Source organism: Hibiscus syriacus, unplaced genomic scaffold (assembly GCF_006381635.1).
Source record: "Hibiscus syriacus cultivar Baekdansim isolate YM2019G1 unplaced genomic scaffold, ASM638163v2 tig00116964_pilon, whole genome shotgun sequence".
In the NCBI taxonomy this organism is placed as follows: Eukaryota; Viridiplantae; Streptophyta; class Magnoliopsida; order Malvales; family Malvaceae; genus Hibiscus; species Hibiscus syriacus.
Window position 1 is genome coordinate 143,222 of NW_024063489.1, and position 22,481 is coordinate 165,702.

General features: G+C 33.4%; 1 pseudogene; it reads right to left on the bottom strand.

The window, feature by feature from the left end:
• Positions 1-2,491: 2,491 nt before the first annotated feature.
• On the bottom strand, positions 2,492-7,228 carry LOC120190903 (annotated as a pseudogene).
• Between the last annotated feature and the right edge of the window lie 15,253 nt (positions 7,229-22,481).

Here is a 22,481-nt window from a genome sequence, read left to right on the forward strand (position 1 = left end):
TCGTCCCATAAAAATATATTTATTGACTTTTAAAAGTTAATTTTTTAATTTTGACTATTATTCTTAAATATTTTTAAATAATTAAAATTTTAAAAATATATAATTGAAAAAATACTCGATTGAAGTTTTTAAATATTTTTTTTTTACATATTTTATCAATAATAAATTTTAACCAATAATTAATCAAAGTTTTAAAAAAACTGACCCAAAAAAGACCTATCGTAGACAAATTTTATGGGACATAGGGAGTAGTAGTTTTTAATGCCTAAGCTTTCCTATTCCATTTTTACTTTCTAATTTAGGTATTTGATTTCAAAAATAATGGACGAAAACAAAGAGGCAGGAAAAATACATAGTGTGATACTCTATGCTTAGTTTTATGTTTACATTTACCCTCTGTTTTGAAAATCGGATCGGATAGGTCGGTTCAACCGGAAACCGTTGTTTAGTCCGATTCAATCTAAATCGGTTGAACCGTTATTAGTGAACCGGTCAGAACCGCTGAACCGTTCGAACCAGACCGGCTTGAAAATTAGAAAAAATCGGGAAAAAATCGGAATTTTGTTTTAAAAAAAATTAAACCAAACAACGCGTTTGTTAAACGAGCCAAGTCAAACTCGAGTATTGCTGAGCTCGACTCGAACTTGAAAACTTTAAAAGTAAGCTCAACTCAACTCAAACTCACAAGCTAAAAATTATCAAGTTCAACTCAAATTCGAAATATATATTGAAACTTGAACTCAAAAGGCTTGAACTCAAAAAAAATTAGAAGCTCGATTGAAGCCTAAAATTCGAGCTTGATTGAAGTGAAAGAATAGTTCACTCAATACTCACAAAAGGTTCTATGGTTTTGAATGCCAAATTACCTCTATTATTTATAGAAGTTAGTTGTGATGCGCTTATGTTTCTTAGCAATGTGAGATTGTTTTTTCTCATATTTTACTCTTTAGACTTTTGGGATGCTCTTCTATGTTTCTTAGCCATGTGGATTGTTTTTAAAAAAAAAATTAACCAAACAATATCATTTTGTTATGATTTTTTAACCCAAAATTTATTTTTAATTATAGTTATATATTATATTTATTTATGTTTTACCTTAATATTATGTTATAGTTATTTGAATCATTTTGTTTCACTTGATTTTATAGTTTTTAACTTATACATGTTATGACTTGCTTTGAATATGACTTGTGATATAAAAAATTATTTTTATAAATATTTTTGGTATTTTTATATTATTATTTTTTTCTTTTTGCAGCTTTTGAATCCTCAGACTTGCAAAAAGGTAAAAGCTTGAGTGAGGGATTGGACCTCACCCCGCCGAAAGGAAATCCGAGGTGGTCACTATTGCCTTATTTCCATCTTCCATTTTCAAGAATTTATTGTATAAATTAATTAGGGTAACGGTCCCATTGAGATCTTTTGAAATATCCTTAAATCGTAACATATGATTTTTTTTTTCAACCAAGGAGGAAAAACAATCCATTCCCTTTCTTGGCGCTTGTGTCACAAACCATACACCCATTCCATAGGTTTGTCCGGCAGACACTGGCTTGGAATCATGGATGAATCGAGGAGAGTAGAGGCAGTCGTTCTTTCTAAAAATTTAAAATTATATATTTTATGCATATTTTATTAAAATCTATTTTCGTCCCCGAAATTTTTTAAGTTCGTCCCTTTCAAAAATTTAAAAATTCGTCCCCTAACATAAAATCTTATATCCATCTCTTGGAACGTACCAAATACACTTATTGTTCTTTCATGCGATTCTACATCAATTCATAATTTTACAATAATCTTGTGAACTTAGAAATTTAAATTTGGTTTGAATTCTAATAAAAAATTAAGTTCAATTTTAAAATTAATAGTTCATGCTGTCAAATTGGACTTGAAACTCTCTTTAGTTCGAATTCTAATAAAAAATGGCTCGTATGGTAGTGTCTACTTTAGGGCCGAACTTGTTTATTCGTTGGTATATTGCACCCTTGTTTTTTTATCGGTTTGCTTCTCTGGTTCTTGATCGAGCTTGTTAGTTGTTACATGGTCACGGGATCAAGTGAATCACATTGGTTAGCAGAGTTCATCATTTCTTTTGGGTGATTTTGCAGGTTGTGCTTGAAGGTTATGTTTCTCGTGCTGCGAGATACTCGCGACAAAGTTTGATTTACATAACTTGTAATTCAAATATCATTTTTAACAATGACATTTGCTTTTGGAATGCATTGGAAAAGCTACAACGGCAAGATTGCAACATGTTTCTTCAACCTACAGAACGAATGTACATTTGTGCCGGCAGATTCTCAAATTGGTAAGAGGAGGCACTGTTGAAAAGTAGGAAAGGGAGGCCTGTGACTGTGAATCTGCGTATGGTTGTTCAATCCCCATGTATATGCATCGATTTTTTTTTCTCACATCATGTTATGTATATTGGTCTACTTCCAACTTTTGATCTAATTCATGTGAATCACTTGTTATTACATCAATATAATCTCTATGCCTCTGAATCCTTATCAGCATTGCCATGAACAGATTTTTCTACTTGGTTCATTTCCTCCACGTTCTTATAATTGTACCAAGAGGCGCACACCAAATAAATGAGAAAGTTAAGAGTACTCAACGCTGATAATAACTAGTAGAAATAGTTTAACTTATCTCTGTTGAGGTTGTTTGAAGCCAACCAACCCCCGCTGGCCTTGTTCACCACTTCCACCACTACTGAGCTTGTAAAGTGCCAACTGCTAGAGAAAACCAGAGGAGAGCTGTGTGGTTCCTTTCATTCCAGCTGAGCTTCCGCGTGGTAGAAATGTAGCAGCCCCATAATGTGAACATATCAGACAGCCCAAATACGGCGTGTTGGAACCCAAGCCAAAATACACTCATTGGAAGAGGCTCGGTAGAATCTACCATGTTGTGCTTAAATGCCACCGATTTACGCCTGGTTTCAATGACTGCAGAGATTGCCATGGAAATGGTTGAGAGAACCAATCCCACTCCAATTCGCTGAAGATGCCGGATTCCTGTTGGAACTCCTGTTATTCTTCGGGCGATTGGAAGGAAAATGCGGTCATAAATTGGAATGAAAATCAAGTTGAATGTCAGGGGAATGACAGGAAGGGAGGTGGGGGGGATTTTGAAACCAAATATACGAGTGTCCAGGGTCAAGCTTTGTTGTATGGAAAATGTTTGGAGTTGAGCCAACAAGTATTTATGAAAACTGTGCTGAGTACGATCGGGAGCATGCGAAGTAATATTTTGGTTTCTTCTAATTGGGTCTGTACTAAGCCTCCAGGGTCCTGGGGTCATTGATGCTGATGCACCCCGAGAGGTCATGAACTGCTGCTCGATCCAAGAATCTAAGGATTTGTTGATAAATTCACGTTAGGGCTAGATTACAAATGAAACATGAGAAACGAAACAGTGTACCTAAACTGATTGGTTCTGAATAACTTCTGGCACCACCACTGTTCCTTTGTCATTTATCTCATATAATTCATCGTCCTTTCCCGGTATAGGAAGGGATCTTTTGCGGATGGCAGCAACAAGTACCTTGAAATGGGAAAACAGAGGCTATGATTCTTGAACTCGCATTTTTACATAGAAAATAAAAACAGTAGCACGTCTGTATTATGATGGAAAATTGGAAATAGACTTACCTGTAGGATTCGAATAATGGGGCTTCCTTTAGGTGCATTGTCCCGATAAAATGGCTTGCCAATGAACACCAACACAATTGCAAGCAAGACTGCCACGGTGCAGACTCCAAACGCCCAATCCCAACCAATGTTAGAACTAATCCACACTAGAAATGTGACCCCGGTTATAGATCCACATGTCTGGCTAAACGTGTACCAGTTGAAGTAGCTTGAAAGTTGAACTGCCTCTTTAGGGTCCTTGCCGTCGAACTGGTCAGCTCCCAACAATGGCAAAGCCACCTTAACCCCACTGGTTCCTAGCGCCACAAGGTATAGACCAGTGTAAAGAAATGCTTCTTGGCCACTATTGAAGCCTCGCATGGTTTGAAATATCGGTGCAAGGAGTTGGCCTCAGTTGATCCAAGTGTGCTTGTACTGTCAGCAGGGCATATCCCTTAAAAAATTAAGTATCAGATCAGATGATTTTGGTTATTAAAGTATCTAATCAAGATGAGACGCTGCATATATTTTCTAAACAAACCATAGCTTTACTCTAGAATTTGATTGATGATCGAACAGTTATAAATGCATAGAACCGTTGTTAAAATGTGCATTTTTGTGACAAGCAGTTCTGATCTAATGCCATGTTACGTGCGATTAGCATGTGGAAACGAACAAGCTGCCCATGGAATGTTCATATTAACTAAAAATTCTTCAATTTCCTTGGAGTGTTTTGAAATCATAGTTGATAACCGTCGTTTTGTTATCAAAATAATTTCGGTTTCTTAATTAAATAGAAAGGAAAATGTAGTATAGAGAAGCAGAGTCGATATACAGGAACTATGGTTTTTGTGATTTAGTAAAACTGTTTCTTGATTTTGGAAAATATAGAATTCGGGTATAAAATTCTGTCATTTTGTACAATTTTCAGAATCTGACGTCCTGCACAGAAAATGAATCAAAACGAACAATTAAGTCACAAAAAATGGTTAAAGAGTAATTTAAAAGTAAAATTAACTAATTAAACACTTATCAATATTAATGTACTTTTCTTATACTGTAATTTCTTTGGAACTCTCGTCTTCTTTTTCTTTTTAATTTCTTTATTAATTCATCTCATTGCTCAGCACATCATTAATAAGTTAGATTTTTTTAGAGTGTAATATATTTATTTTATTTTAAATTTTTTAATTTGATAATTTAAATCTTATAATTTATTCCGATTATCATATATTATCTGAATCAAATTAATAATTCAAAATTCAAATGTACATAATAATTATAAAATTTGACCTTTTATGTATATACATAATGTTAGCAGTTAGTAGACTGTAAGTAAAAAAATTAAAATACTAAGAGGGATTCGGTGAATACTACAAGACGGACAACTTTTTTAAAGGATAATTCAACAAGATAGGTGTCATACAAACCTTAATCATATTTATGGGGGAGATTTACAAAGAAAAATAAAAAGTATTGAAGATAAAAAAACATTTAAAGCAGAGGAAAACCAGTGGAAAAAATTAAAGGTTTTTTTAATAATGGAAATTAGATTTCATTAATAAAAATAATAAAAGAAACCAAAATACAATGTACCCAAATATAAAGAGAAAAATGAAGATAATGATCATTAAAAAACTCGTACATAAAATAAAATTATTAAATCCAAGAATAAGAAGAAAAATAAAATCTTCTATTGAGAATAACGTCCAACATTAAAAGAACCCAATAACATTCCATTAAGAATAACGTCAAACATAAAAATTTAGAGGTTTTTTTTATTTAACTTGTTGATGGACTTACAAATACAACTATGATATTTGAATTAACTTAAGTGATATATGATGATAATCATCGAGATATGATGCTATCGGAGTTCATGAAATTGCAGCCAAGAATGACCACCGTCGTCGAAGAATAAGCTCATCTTGATGTGGGGGTCGATGGGTTGGAGTTCATGGTTTTCAAGATTAATTAAGGTTTTCTTTCGAAGCATTGGATTAGAACTTTGCTAAAAACAAGAATAATATTTATATATATTATTACTAGAATTAGTCCATAATGTTTATCTTAAATTAATTTAAGCATTTTCTCTTGTCTTTATGATACGTTTCAATTTCATGCATCTATTTTATGTTTTCTAAGCTAAATTGGATTTGCATATCTGACATTCCGGATTGAGTTTAACTTACATAAGTTCCTTCGACACTCTCCGAATTGGTATCCTTCGATGATGTTATTCCTCATTCGCTTGCTATTATTTTGTTCTAATACAGTGTTTGCATGTAGGTTTTTTATACTTTCTTGTGCATTTCTTATTCTGACTTGATTCAGGTAACACCTTTCTTTCATTTTCTGGTCTAAGGTTCCACCAGGGCTGGGATCACATCTTTTTATTACACCGGTCTACTTTATTTTAACATGGTATTTGATGACGAGTTTACATGTTTAATTATGTTTTATATCAGGACTAATTCTTAATTGTGAATATTAGTTCATGCTATACTAATGTTAACGTACAATGTATAAAGTGATGATTTATGGTGAGAATTTATGAAATTACGTACATAATAATATATTTTAATTTTAGTTAATTATTATAAAATTCAAATTTATATAATTGTAATTATAATATATAATGTAATTATATATTAAACCCTATTTTATGGGAAAAGATGCTAAATGGTGTATTATGTTTTATTCTAATGTATTTTAATTATCTTATATTTATGTAATATATTATTAATTAAATTTTATTTTTTTAGAAATAAAAAAATATTTTAATAGTAATAGTTTGTTATAATTAAATTTACTTTTTTTTCAATTAATTATTTAAATCCCAACCGAATGAGAACCTAAATGATCTCAATGATTAAAAGAAATCTATTCTCTATAAATCTCATATTTAAATAATTACGTGTTCGTAAAGTGTGTCTTGAATTGCTAAGAAAATTTGAATTACTCTAACACAAAATAATTGAGAACTAAAGGGAGTTTAATCTATGATATCTTTGATTTGTGGCGATTGATTAGATGTTTTGGGGGAATAAAAAGAGAGGACTAAGTCGTAGAAATGACAGTTTCTAAACCTCAAAACAGTGACGCCAAACTCATCTTCCGTGTACGAATTGATTAGCTGATTGTTAACAGGAAAAGGCGGGCTGATTCCAATTTCCATTTGGATGATAAATAACGTACCAGTAGTTCCAGGAATCCAAAGAGCACACAGGTGGTGAATTTCGTCAAGCATGTGTCAGCAATGACTCCTCCTAAGAGTGCAAGAACGAAAGATGTTCCCATGAAGCTTGTCACCGTGTTTGCAGATTTCGTCAACCAAAGTTCATATACCCCATAAAGTAAGTCACCAAGCTCACTGCATTCGCTACAAACGCCATGTTCTCCAGCCCTCCGTCGCTGAATGTGAATCAACTCTCACCATCAAGGAATTAACTTCAAATACCCAAATCATTTCAGCAAGGGTTAGGGTTAATTACCATAGACGAAAAGTGCACCTCTAATTCCTCCTACCCTTCCGTCTAGATTTGGCAACTGTTTAGCATCACCACCTCTACTGATTTCCTGTTTGCAGGGTCAACAGAAACAGATTATTAGCTAGAGAGATAAAGATCAAAAAGAAGGGGAACATCTACCATTTCGTTGAGAGCTTGTTTTCTTCTTCCTTTTTGAAGGATGCAAAGAGAAATATCATAAAGAGAACTTTTCTTGTCGGTCAGTGTTTGGTTATGTGGGTTCCTTTATCCAGCTTTCTTTCTGTCTCTTATCAGAAACCTCTCTATTTTAAATAGACTAGTCAATTTAAAAATCCCACTTGGCTTTAAACTTTAATAGATGCCCGTACGTCCATTATGTAGACAATGATAATCAATTCTGAAGTAATAATTAGTAATTTTAACAAGATAAACAAGAAGGCAATGAAGGCAACTAGTTGTACTACGAGGTTTATGAGTTTCTAGTTTTAATCCATAAATTATCTACAGTAATTATACTTCCTTTTAGAAATGCTAAGCTTGTGCGTGAGAAAGACAATTGGGGCAATAGAACAAAAACAGATTTCTTAACAAACAATGACACGAGACATGTATTTAAAGCTTGTTAGTGTTTTGTCGAATCTACATGTGACATAAGAAGTTCTTTTTAGTTATATTCAAATAATAAAAATTACTTCTTTCCATACTTTTATATATTACGTACATCAATAATAAATTTGTTTTAGTGGTTTAGATGTTCTTGTATCATTCAATTGGTTTGGGTTCAAATTCTTCACTCTTTTTAGCATAATAAGATAAGACAATATACAAAATGTATAATCCATATTACTACGGTGTTTGACTAGTAGTTAGGGCGCGCCCCTCCGAGTTCAATTTCTTGGGCATTCTCTTCCGTTTAACCTTTTTTTTCCGGTCAAATGATGACATGTGTATCTAATTAGATGATTAAATTGATTGAATTAATTAAAGTCAAGACCAAATTAATTAAAGTATAAGTAATAAGAATCAAATGTGTAATTAAATCAATTTTATTAAAAACATCAACTCTTTCGTCAAATGTTAACTACATACGGTTTGGTTGACATGATTTAAATAGTTAAGTGGTTTGTTTGACAAAATTAAAAAATCAATGGTCAGATTAGAATATTCTCATAACTAGAGATCATGAGTGTAATTTACCCTATGTTTTTAGCAAAGTTCATTCTACTGATTTGATATTTTATTTTATAATTATTAATATCTAATTATTGAGTAATGAATCATGATCGAGTACTGTAGAGATTTTTCAATCCAATTTGTTATATTCATAAATTTATTTAATAAATCTAATACTTCATTTCACTAAATCAATTTATAGTGGTATTTCACTAAATGTTTTAATCAATTGAATATTTTTTTAATAGGTTAAGGTGATTATAAGATAATATGTTTATAATCTTTCTTAAACATTAAAAATACATAACACTTCTTTAACCACCGAGAGTACTCAATAAATTTAATTAAAATTGAATATTTAACTTAGTTGAATATAGTATAACTCATCGAACAAATCAAAAATATTTTTTTGATATAACTATTGTTTTTGATTTATTAATTGACTAATATGGATCGAGTACTGCAGAGGCAAGGACGATACTCCCAATCTAATTTTCTTCATTCGCAAACGCCAAAAAATAGTTATATTAAAACAAATTAATCATAAACATCCACAGTAATAATAATACTAATAATTGATAAGTGTTTAATTTAGTTAATATTTTACTTTAAATTACTCTTTAATCATTGATTTTTGTGGCTTATTTGTTCATTTTAATTCATTTTCTGTACAGGACGTAAGATTATAGAAATTACACAAAAAGGACACAATTCTGTAGATTTTTTATTTTCGGAATCAAAGCTGGTTGGAATTCGGATTGGATTAAACTCAAATTTAGGATAATATTTTAAACATTATATTTTATCTTTGTATTTTAGTTTAAATAGGTTTTAGTATTTAATTAAGTTTTAGGATATTATTTTATATTTTATCTTATCTTTGTATTTTAGTTTAAATAGGTTTAGTATTTTAATTAGGATTTAGAATATTATATTATTTTTTAGGTATTTTAGTTTAAATAGTTTTAAGTGTTTAATTAGGATTTAAGATGTTTTAGCTTGTTTTAGGATTTTGAAGGCTATAAATACCTCTAAGGATGAGCCTAGAAAATATATCTCTCATTTGAGAAAAATCTTTTTTTTCTCTCTAGCTTTCTCTCTATTTTTCGCATACTTTTCTATTATGCTAAGTATGACTTTGGTTATGCTTAGCTAATTTTCTTTCAAGCCGAAGACTAAAGCGAAGGCTCAAATCCAAACGTGAGAATTGTAGGGTACTTAAATCGCTTCAGATTTCTCTTCTGTTTTTGAAGCTTACTTTTCAAATCAAAACTATTTCGACATTGGTCCGGATATTGTTATGGTTAATGTTTAAAGAAGGATTTGCTTATTGAAGCATATTCAACTTCCCGATAACACACTTAGTAAAATTGTTGCTAAGAGGAAACTGAGATCGGAATCAGTTGTTGAAACGATACAATCTGAGTTGGCAGCGAAGAATTGTTCTTGTAAGCTTACGTGAATCTTGAAGTAAAAATTTGTTTCGATGATCGAGGAATTTGAGGCGAAGCTGAAGTCTGAGGCTGCTTTCACAATAAGTTCTCTTTATCTTAATCTTTATTTTGTTTATTTAATTATTTTTTTCTTTTATTTAATTCTTATTTTTTAACCACAACTTTTAAAAAAATCCCCTTTTATATTTATACTATTAATATTTATTATTATTATTTTTCTTTTTTTATTTTATTTTAATATATCTTTTCAACTTCATCTGGAATTCTATATTTTCTAAAATCAAGAAAGAGTTTTATTAAATCAGAAACACCACAGTCCCTGTGGATCGACCTGCTCACTACTACATTTTCATTTTTTATTAAGAAGCCAGGAATATTTTGATAGCAAAACGACGATTATCAAATTGGCGTCGTTGTCGGGGACTAACGGCAAGTACGATTTATTTTTCTAGTTTTGATTTATGACCACAAGTAACCAGGTGAATTAGTAGATCTAGATCCAGAGATCGAAGCACGAGCATGAAGAATCCACACACAAACGCTTCGAGAAAATATAAAAAGACAAGAAGAACAAGAGCAAAGTTCAGAAGCAGAATCAATTCCAGAGACAGACTCTGAAGCAGACGCATACAACATCCCGATGGCAGAATGGCAGAAGAAGAAGAACAAATGATCCAAGAGCTAGCCATATCCTGTCACTCAGACGCCATTATGCATTAATTTTCTAGTGGCGGGACTGTTTCAATTAAAGACATGACTCATTCATCTTCCACTTTCCACGGCTTTCCCACTGAAGATCCATACAAACACTGTTGGAATTCCACATGGTTTGCACTTGCATGGAACACAGGGAGTTACCGAGGATCAAATTTAATTGAGAGCTTTCCTTTCTCTTTATCTGACTTGGCTAAAGATTGGTTATTTATTACCTCCAAATTCAGTAATCCATGGGTGACATGAATCGAATTTTTGTGATAGGTTTCTTTCCAGCGGCTAAAGCAACCGAGTTGCGAAAGGAGCATTATTTCCATTTAGCAAAAGAGTGAAGAAAGTCTTATGTCTATTGGGAACGATTAAAAAGCTTTGCGCACGTTGTCCGCAACACGGATTAAGTGAGCAAACGTACTTCAATACTTTTATGAAGGTCTTTTCCCAATGGAGATGAAAATGGTGGATGCCGCCAGTGAGGAACATTAGTTAACATGACCCTAACAACAGCAAGGGAATTGATTTCAACCATGGAAGCCAACTCTCAACAGGTTTCGAGTGAACCCAACCGACGGGTTAACGAGATAGTACATTTTCCCTTGAAAATAAGTTAGATAAATTAACTGAAGTAGTTAATTCACTTGTTGCGGGAAAATCTGGAGCAAAGAGCAGTGGGATATGCACAAAGCTAGATCATCCGATGGATTACATTAGTTAACATGACCCTAACAACAGCAAGGGAATTGATTTCAACCATGGAAGCCAACTCTCAACAGGTTTCGAGTGAACCCAACCGACGGGTTAACGAGATAAGTACATTTTCCCTTGAAAATAAGTTAGATAAATTAACTGAAGTAGTTAATTCACTTGTTGCGGGAAAATCTGGAGCAACAAGAGCATGTGGGATATGCACAAAGCTAGATCATCCGATGGATTACTGCCCGATACAAGAAAGGCAATGCAGAAATCAATGCAGTAGGGAACTTTTAGGTCCTCCACAAAGACAATACAACCCATACAACAATACTTACAATCCAGGATGACAAGACCACCCAAACTTCAGCTATGCGGTAAATCAGAGACCAACTTATCAACAAATGCCTCCTCTTCAACAACAAATGCAAAACTCATCATTGGAGGAACTCATAGGAAAGTTAGCAATTTTACAAGAAAAGTTCATTGCTCCCAAGAAAACTTCCAAAACTGAACCGAAACACATCTTCAAGAGTTAGATAATCAAGTAAGACGACTAGCTCAAACTATGGGAAAATTGGAATCACAAGGAAAACTACCTTCTCAAACGGAGTTAAATCCGAGAGAGAATGTGTGCCATCTCACTCAGAAGTGGAAAAGTTATCTCACCCGAAGTTCCAGCAGAAAAGACGCACATCAGGATGACGCACATCAGGAAATAAGAGGAAACACCACCTCCAGAAATACAAGGTACGTCTGACTCACATCCTTCTCTTTCTTCTCATGAAATCACGCCACCACCCTTACCATCAAGGTTGATGAAGCGTGATAAAAGAGCTGAAGAAAGTGAGATCTTAGAGGTTTCCATAAAGTTCAAGTCAATATACCTCTTTTTGAAGTAATTCGACAAATACCAAGGTATGCTCGATTTTTAAAAGAACTTTGCATTACAAAGAGGAAATTAATGGGACACGAAAAGGTAAATTTTGGAGAACATGTTTCTGCAATTTTTCAACGAAAACTCCCACCAAAGATGAAGGATCAAGGTATGTTTGCTATACCTTGCAAAATAAGTAATTTCAAAATTAAACATGCAATGTGTGACTTAGGAGCTTCAATTAATGTTATGCCATTTCTATATATAAAATGATTACTAACGAGCCTTTGAAGGAAACAGGAATAACCATACAGTTGGCTGATCGATCTATGATCTATCCAATGGGAATAAAAAAACGTCTTGGTAAAGGTCGATGTATTATTCTTTCCTGCAGATTTCTATGTCATTGACATGGAACATGATAGGTCAAATTCTTATTCCGAGATATTTCTTAGGCCGACCCTTCCTAAGCACAACACATACAAAGATCGATGTTAGATGTGGTATACTAACAATGAAATTTGATGGTGAGATCTTTGAATTTGATGTTTACAAAGCAATGAAATACCCTGATCATGTTGAAAGAATTAATTTTGTTGATATTATAGATCCTTTAATTGATGAATATATTGAATCTAATTTTTCTTATGATCTTTTTAAGGATCCTGAACTTTGTCACGTAGATGAAGAAAGGGAGTTTGAAAATATTAATTCAATCAATTCTGATTTATCTTTATATTCCTCTAAAACTAAAATTTTACCTTCTGTTTTGCAGGCACCTGAGGTAGAATTAAAGCAATTACCGGAGCATTTGAAATATGTCTTTTTGGGCGAAATGAAACTTTACCAGTGATAATCTCAAGTAAATTATCCAAAGGAGAAGAAAGCTTTGGTAGCGATATTGCGCTCTTACAAAGAAGCCATAGGATGGACCATTGCCTACATTAAAGGATTAAGTCCCTCGATTTGCATGCATAAGATCAAAGTCGAAGAATGAGCAAAGCCATCACGTGAAGGACAACGTCGATTAAATCCACTGATGATGGGAAGTAGTTAAGAAAGAAATTCAAAAACTCCTTGACGCTGACGTAATCTATCCAATTTTGGATAGTAATTGGGTAACTCCGATTCATGTGGTTCCCAAGAAAACAGGAGTCACAGTGGTCGAAAATCAAGAAGGGAGTTAGTGCCAACAATAGTTCAAAATGGATGGCGAGTTTGTATTGATTACAGGAAGTTGAACTTTCTTACTCGAAAAGATCATTTTCTATTCCTTTTATAGATCAAATGATTGGAAGATTAGCTGGGAAAACTCATTATTGTTGTCTTGATGGTTTTTCACGTTTTTTTCCAAATCCCAATGGCGCTAGAGGATCTAGAAAAAAAGACTTTTACTTGTCCCTTCGGTACATTTACATATAGACGAATTCCCTTTGGTCTTTATAACACCAGCCACCTTCCAAAGATGCATGCTAAGTATATTTTCCGACTATGTGGAATGTCTTAATAATTAACTAATATGCTTAAAAGATGCTTAGAATATAACATTTTTTGAATTATGAAAAATGTCATTTTATGTTGATTAAGGGTTAAGTTTAGGTCTATTGTTTCCTCAAAGGGATTGCGGTTGATAAAGCTAAAACAGTTATACGCTCACTTCCTTACCCACAACTGTGAGGGAAATTCGTTCTTTTCTGGCCATGCAGGATTTTACGCAGGTTTATTAAGGACTTTTCGAAGATAGCACAACCTTTATGCAATCTACTTCAAAGGATCAAGACTTTGACTTTAATTCAAAATGCAAAGAGTCTTGCGATTCATTAAAGAAAAAGCTTATTTCAGCTCAAATTGTTCAGCCGCCAGATTGGAATCATCCCTTTGAACTTATGTGTAACGCATCAGACACTAACGTTGGAGTCGTTCTCGGTCAAAAAATAGGGAAAGAGCCACATGTCATAGCCTACGCGTCCCGAACTTTGGACTCGGCTCAGAAAAATGTTTCGACAACGGAAAAATAACTTTTTGCTATAATTTTTGCTTGAGAAAAATTTAGATCCTATTTGCTTGGTACTAAAGTTACTGTTTTTTCTGATCATGCAGCTATAAGGTATTTGATGAGCAAAAAGGAAGCAAATCCAAGGCTTATCCGGTGGATCCTGTTTTTACAGGAATTTAACTTGGAAATTAAAGACAAAAAGGGATGCGGAAATCTGGTAGCAGATCACTTGAGTCGAATTCCCCTTTCCACATCCGAACCACCACTTAAAGAAGAATTTCCTGAAGAAAAATTGATGGTGCCGCAAAGCATAACTCCATGGTTTGCAGACATGGTTAATTATTTAGCCACAGGTTTGGCACGCCACGGGCTATAATAAGCGACAGAGGAACACATTTCATCAACCGAGTAATCGAGTCACAAATGAAGAAATTTAGAGTAACTCAAAGAATTACTACCGCTTACCATCCACAAACAAATGGACAGACAGAAGTATCAAATCGAGAAATTAAAACAATTTTTGAGAAAATTGTTAAACATGACCGAAAGGATTGGAGTTTAAAATTAACCGATGCACTTTGGGCATATCGAACTGCTTATAAAGGTCTCATTGGGATGTCACCATACTGGCTTGTTGTAACATCCCAAAATACGGGTAAGTGACCAAAATTGTAAAATTTCATAATATGGTGATTAAAGTATAATAGTTTAATAGTTTAATGATTTGTCAGAAATATTTCCTAAAAGTTTATTGTAATTATCTAAAGAGTTAAAGGGCAAATTGGTCATTAGACTTGAAAATATAATTAAATGATATATATATGGATAAGGATGGAGATTTTTCCAGAAAAATCTCTTCTCTCTTTTCCTTCTTCATTTTCTCTTCTCCACGTGTGAAGCCAAGCAAAAGGTAAGTTGTCTCTTGAGTTGATTATGTGCTGAAATTAAGTTTAGTTTTGATTATTAGATGCTAAGTAAGATTAAGGAAGGATTAATTTGCTTTAAAACAACAAAATGAAGAGGTTATGAGGATTTAAAGATTATGAGTTTTTGAATGAAATATTGAAATAAAGTGTATATTGAGAATTGAAAGTTGAATTTGACTTGTCATCAAGTTAATTAAGGATAGGAAGTGTTAGAATAGGAATTTGAACATGTTGCAAAACTAGTAGAATTTTTGTAATTACATAGGAATGACTAGATTTGAAGTTAAAGAAGTGATTATGGAATAGAAATAAGTTCAAGTATGTGTATTAAAGTTAGGAGTATTAAGGGAGGTAAAATAGGAAGGTTAGAATGAAAATTGATGATTTTCGAGCTTAGAATGCAATTTCTGGGCAGAGGGAACCGATACCCTATGAATGGGAATCGATTCCCCCTCTTGAACAAAAAATTCCAGATTGTTCAGGGGGTATCGATTCCACTGGGGGGGGTATCGATTCCCCCCTAAATGAAAATATAGAATTCGATTTATTAAATCGGTTTAAGTTATTAACATCAAGTTTAAAGTTTAGGCTTCTGATAGTTGTTTTGAAATGATATATTTATGTAGATATTGAGCCTAAACAAGTTCCGGAATAATCGAATCAAAGCAAGGCTAAGGTGAGTGCAATTTAAATTGTACTTATGTGATTGATCAAACATTGGCTTGCGATGAGTCAATGATAGAGTTACTATGGTAAGAAGTAACTTATTTAATGTTATGTGATTACTCTGTATGCATTAGTACATAGAAATGGATGTATGTTTATATGTTACATGATTTACATGCTTACATGAAAAGGCAACATATGATATTAGATATGTGTTTACACATACATTTGGTATGTGATAGAAGAGAAGGAACATGTGATTATGAGATCAAGGATTACACGTATATGTAATACGTGATTGAAAAGAAACGATATGTGTTTATAAGAGTAAGAATATGAATAAGTAATGTGATCGGTCATAAATGATAATGCCCATGTTATGTGATATGAGAGCTAGGGGTATAGTTGGCATGCCAAGGGTCGAGGGTTACCTATGTTCTTCGGGACATACGGACTGTTTACCTATGTTCTTCGGGACATACGGACTGTTTACCTATGTTCTTCGGAACATATGGACTGTTTACCTAGGTTCTTCGGAATCTATGGACTGGTCCTTCGGGACATTGATCGAGCTGTTGTGACAGCATAGTGGTGCACAACCTCAATGTACTCACATACCTTGAGTTCTCAAAAGTATACATGGGCTAATACATGGTCTTTACAGAGAGTAAATGGACTAGGTATGTTTTGTTGTGAAGTAGTATATGTGTTCCATGGTATGTAGAGAAATGTTCGATATATGTAGTTATACGATAAAGAGGTACTAAAAGTATTTATATTATCTCAGGTTATCATGTATACTGAATTATATGCGACTCGATTGAATTCATAGATTGAATGTTTATATTTATGAGAAATGCATTATTGTTATTATGTTTTTGCTTCACTAAGTCTATGACTTAGCGTGTAAGTGATTTACACGTAGGTACTGAGAAGCAGAAGGATCAAAGCTAAGTTCAAAGTAACAACATATCTCTGCCCAAAGACCAGATCAGAAGTAAATTACACAGTATGTATTATGATAAATAGGTTGGCATGTAAATAAGTAGGCAAATTAGGTAGTATGCTCTGATCGAGTTTGTAATCTGTTAAACATATATATATAAGTACGAATGCAAAGAGATGAACTGTTAAATGTTTTACGAGTGTTATGTACAATTTACGAAAAATCACTGTAGCAGGTTACTGTATTACTGTTCATACCGTATTTCACCGTTCATAAATACGTTTTATCTCAAACTTTTATACAACACACAATTGAATAATATTTGACTGTATTTTCTTAATATAAATTCAAATGTTTCAGTACTTTTACAAGAGTAAAGGTTTTGAAAAATGTCAATGTGACATCTCGGACCCGTATTCAAGTCGGGTACGGGTTGGGGTGTTACATTTAATGGTATCAGAGCTACGGTTTAGCCGATTCTCGGCATAAACAAGAGTCTAGGGTGTCTTATAATGTATACATGCCAACAAAATAGTGAAAACTTCTGATCTGGTATAGTAATGAGTATGTTGTTTTGCTAATAGAACGATATGTTTGTTCTTAATAGATGTCCGGACATGATAGTTATAGAAGTCAAGCGGGAGATGATCGGCCCGCTGAGAGTAGTAATTCACCTGCCCTGGCCAGGCAAGGTGAAGAACAGACACCTTCTGGAGTGCCTGTAACTGATCAAGATGTGTTCTTTAGAACATTAGATGCGGTATTGACGCGTTATCAACCTCCTGTTACTTCAACTCCAAGAATGAATGTTGCAAAGGAGTTGAAGGGTTTAGGAGCTACAGAGTTTAAAGGTGAAGCCGAAGAAGGTCCTGTTGCTGCGGACCTTTGGCTTAATGATGTAAAAATTATGTTAGGGGACTTCACTGTTCTAATGTAGAGAAGTTAGATGGAGTGGTCTCCTTGCTTCGTGGGCAAGCGAGAATTTGGTAGACAAATGTCACTTTGAGAATGACCAATGATCAAGTGACATGGTCTTTGTTCTTAGAAGAATTTAAGCATAAGTATATAGGAGATCAATTTATCGTCAAATGAAGCAAGAATTTTTGAATCTGAAACAGATGAATCGCACAGTGTATGAGTACGAGTGCGAGTTTAATAAGTTAAGTCGTTTTGCGGTTGAGTTGATTCCAACAGAGAAAGATGTGTGTGAGTGGTTTGTAAAGGGCTTGCACCCAAGGTTGAAAGAAATGCTAATAGTATTGAACTTGTCCTCATTTCAAGAAATAGTAAATCGTGCTAAAGCTCTAGAGAGAGCTCAGAATGAAAGGTTTGGGGATCAAAGAACCCAATCATCTAAAAGAACCGGGGCTTTATCGAGTTCTGCACCACCCAAGAGGGGTAGAGATTCTGGTACTCAGTCTCAGGCAAGGTCTGGAAGGGTAGAATCCTCCGTTAGAGAATCAAATCAGGGGAAAGTTAGACAGACCCAATCAGTAGGATTTGGTGAGGACAGAACCCAACAGAGACATTGTCAGACTTGTGGAAAATATCATGGTGGAATATGTAGGGTAGAATCCGGAGCTTGTTTCCGATGTGGTGAAATGGGACATTTTGTGAGAGATTGCCCATTGGGGAAAGGAGAACCAGTACAGTCGGAACGATCTGTTATGATACCTGGGAGAGGGAGAAGGAGAGGAAGAGGTAGGAGCCAATCTGAATCTTCTACTCAACAAGAAATACGTTCCACTGCTCGAATGTATAATATCAATACCAATGAAGATTTTGATGATCCGGAGATAATAGCAGGTATCTTTCTATTGTGAAATAAATACATTATGATAATGATTGATTTAGGCTTGCATGTTTATATATAGTAGTAAATTGGTGAAAGAATTGAGAATTCAATTAGAAGTTATTTATAGTAATATGACAGTGACAAATATATTAGGGTACAGTGTGTGGATAAGTAAGATATATGGAAAGTGTCCCATTATAATTCAGAGAATTTAATTTCTTACTAAATTGATGAATTGTTATTCAATGAATTTGAAGTAAGATTGGAAATAAACCAGTAGTATAATGTTAGAGGATTTATATCGTTCTGAAATAGAATAGTTTCTTTGCTGCATTGATGAAATAAGGCATAGGGGATGATTCTTATAAGGAGAATATTAAAAGATCGAATAATGCAGAATATTGTTATAGGAAAGTTTAAGAATATGTACGTCAGTGATTTACATTATAGATGGATTATTGGTATGGAGTGATGAGACTAGAGATTACTGTCTATATAATGAGTTACATTATATGGATTTTAAGAAAGGTTAAAGTAAAATGCATTGGAGATGTGTAGACAATATCTTATCTCATGGTGTAAGGAAAATTCGAGGACGAATTTTCTTAAGGGGGGAAGATTTGTAACATCCCAAAATACGGGTAAGTGACCAAAATTGTAAAATTTCATAATATGGTGATTAAAGTATAATAGTTTAATAGTTTAATGATTTGTCAGAAATATTTCCTAAAAGTTTATTGTAATTATCTAAAGAGTTAAAGGGCAAATTGGTCATTAGACTTGAAAATATAATTAAATGATATATATATATGGATAAGGATGGAGATTTTTCCAGAAAAATCTCTTCTCTCTTTTCCTTCTTCATTTCTCTTCTCCACGTGTGAAGCCAAGCAAAAGGTAAGTTGTCTCTTGAGTTGATTATGTGCTGAAATTTAAGTTTAGTTTTGATTATTAGATGCTAAGTAAGATTAAGGAAGGATTAATTTGCTTTAAAACAACAAAATGAAGAGGTTATGAGGATTTAAAGATTATGAGTTTTTGAATGAAATATTGAAATAAAGTGTATATTGAGAATTGAAAGCTGAATTTGACTTGTCATCAAGTTAATTAAGGGATAGGAAGTGTTAGAATAGGAATTTGAACATGTTGCAAAACTAGTAGAATTTTTGTAATTACATAGGAATGACTAGATTTGAAGTTAAAGAAGTGATTATGGAATAGAAATAAGTTCAAGTATGTGTATTAAAGTTAGGAGTATTAAGGGAGGTAAAATAGGAAGGTTAGAATTGAAAATTGATGATTTTCGAGCTTAGAATGCAATTTCTGGGCAGAGGGAACCGATACCCTATGAATGGGAATCGATTCCCCCTCTTGAACAAAAAAATTCCAGATTGTTCAGGGGGTATCGATTCCCCTGGGGGGGTATCGATTCCCCCCTAAATGAAAATATAGAATTCGATTTATTAAATCGGTTTAAGTTATTAACATCAAGTTTAAAGTTTAGGCTTCTGATAGTTGTTTTGAAATGATATATTATGTAGATATTGAGCCTAAACAAGTTCCGGAATAATCGAATCAAAGCAAGGCTAAGGTGAGTGCAATTTAAATTGTACTTATGTGATTGATCAAACATTGGCTTGCGATGAGTCAATGATAGAGTTACTATGGTAAGAAGTAACTTATATAATGTTATGTGATTACTCTGTATGCATTAGTACATAGAAATGGATGTATGTTTATATGTTACATGATTTACATGCTTACATGAAAAGGCAACATATGATATTAGATATGTGTTTACACATACATTTGGTATGTGATAGAAGAGAAGGAACATGTGATTATGAGATCAAGGATTACACGTATATGTAATACGTGATTGAAAAGAAACGATATGTGTTTATAAGAGTAAGAATATGAATAAGTAATGTGATCGGTCATAAATGATAATGCCCATGTTATGTGATATGAGAGCTAGGGGTATAGTTGGCATGCCAAGGGTCGAGGGTTACCTATGTTCTTCGGGACATACGGACTGTTTACCTATGTTCTTCGGGACATACGGACTGTTTACCTATGTTCTTCGGAACATATGGACTGTTTACCTAGGTTCTTCGGAATCTATGGACTGGTCCTTCGGGACATTGATCGAGCTGTTGTGACAGCATAGTGGTGCACAACCTCAATGTACTCACATACCTTGAGTTCTCAAAAGTATACATGGGCTAATACATGGTCTTTACAGAGAGTAAATGGACTAGGTATGTTTTGTTGTGAAGTAGTATATGTGTTCCATGGTATGTAGAGAAATGTTCGATATATGTAGTTATACGATAAAGAGGTACTAAAAGTATTTATATTATCTCAGGTTATCATGTATACTGAATTATATGCGACTCGATTGAATTCATAGATTGAATGTTTATATTTATGAGAAATGCATTATTGTTATTATGTTTTTGCTTCACTAAGTCTATGACTTAGCGTGTAAGTGATTTACACGTAGGTACTGAGAAGCAGAAGGATCAAAGCTAAGTTCAAAGTAACAACATATCTCTGCCCAAAGACCAGATCAGAAGTAAATTACACAGTATGTATTATTATGATAAATAGGTTGGCATGTAAATAAAGTAGGCAAATTAGGTAGTATGCTCTGATCGAGTTTTGTAATCTGTTAAACATATATATATAAGTACGAATGCAAAGAAATGAACTGTTAAATGTTTTACGAGTGTTATGTACAATTTACGAAAAATCACTGTAGCAGGTTACTGTATTACTGTTCATACCGTATTTCACCGTTCATAAATACGTTTTATCTCAAACTTTTATACAACACACAATTGAATAATATTTGACTGTATTTTCTTAATATAAATTCAAATGTTTCAGTACTTTTACAAGAGTAAAGGTTTTGAAAAATGTCAATGTGACATCTCGGACCCGTATTCAAGTCGGGTACGGGTTGGGGTGTTACATTTGTTTTCGGTAAACCATGCCATTTACCGGTTGAGTTAGAACATCGGGCTTATTGGGCCGTTAAACAATGTAACATGGACATGGATGCAATTGGTGAAACTCTTACACATTCAAGAACTTGAGAAAATTAGAAGAAATGCCTATGATAATGCTCGGATATTTAAAGAAAAAACAAAAGAATTTCACGATAGTAGAATTTCTTTTAAAACTTTTTTGTCGGTCAAAAGGTTTTATTATTTAACTCCAAATTTAAACTTTTTACATGAAAACTCAAATCAAAATGGCTCGGACCCGTTTATAGTTACTCAAGTATTTCCTCACGGTGCTGTTGAAATTGAAGATAACTCAGGAGTACAATTTAAAGTTAATGGTCAAAGATTGAAGCCATATTATGAAAATGCTCCGGTTGGTCCAATCGAAGAAATCAATTTAGAGGAACCCACGCTTTGAAAAATCAGGTCGTCGAGCTAACGACGTTAAACAAAAGCGCTTGATGAGAGGCAACTCATTTTGTTATATTTTTGTTTTTATTTTTTTAGCGAACTTTATTTCATTATATTTATTTTATTTTGATTAATTTTATTTTTTTCTGAACAGATCTGAATTCCGATCGAATATTTAACGGAAATAAAACAGTGCAGAAAAACTGACTTGGTTCGAACTGTGCAGAAAAATTCGAACAGAACAATGCAGAAAAAACTGATTTGGTTCGAACAGTGCAGAAAAATACACAGCAGATTCAAACAATGCAGTGCAGAAAAAAAACTGTGCAGAAAAAAAAATAGATTTGGTTCGAACTGTGCAGAAAAGTTCGAACAGAACAATGCATCATTGGACAATCTACTCTACAACAGCTCGTCTCGACGTGGCCGTGATCGCCATTAGATTGTGGAGTATTCTTTTTTTTTTCCTCTCTTTGTTTTTAAATTTGATATACGTTTTGGGACAAAACGGAATAAGTGAGGGGGGAATGATAAGCATGTGTCAAATTTTTCTTGACTTGTTTAATCGTTTGGAATTGAGTTATTCTGATGTTGATATATTGTAATCATTAGTTGCTAGTCTTGAATTTCGCTTTATACTCTTGCTTCCTTTTGGATTATGACCATGTTTTTTATCGAATTTAATTTGCATGATTGGTGATT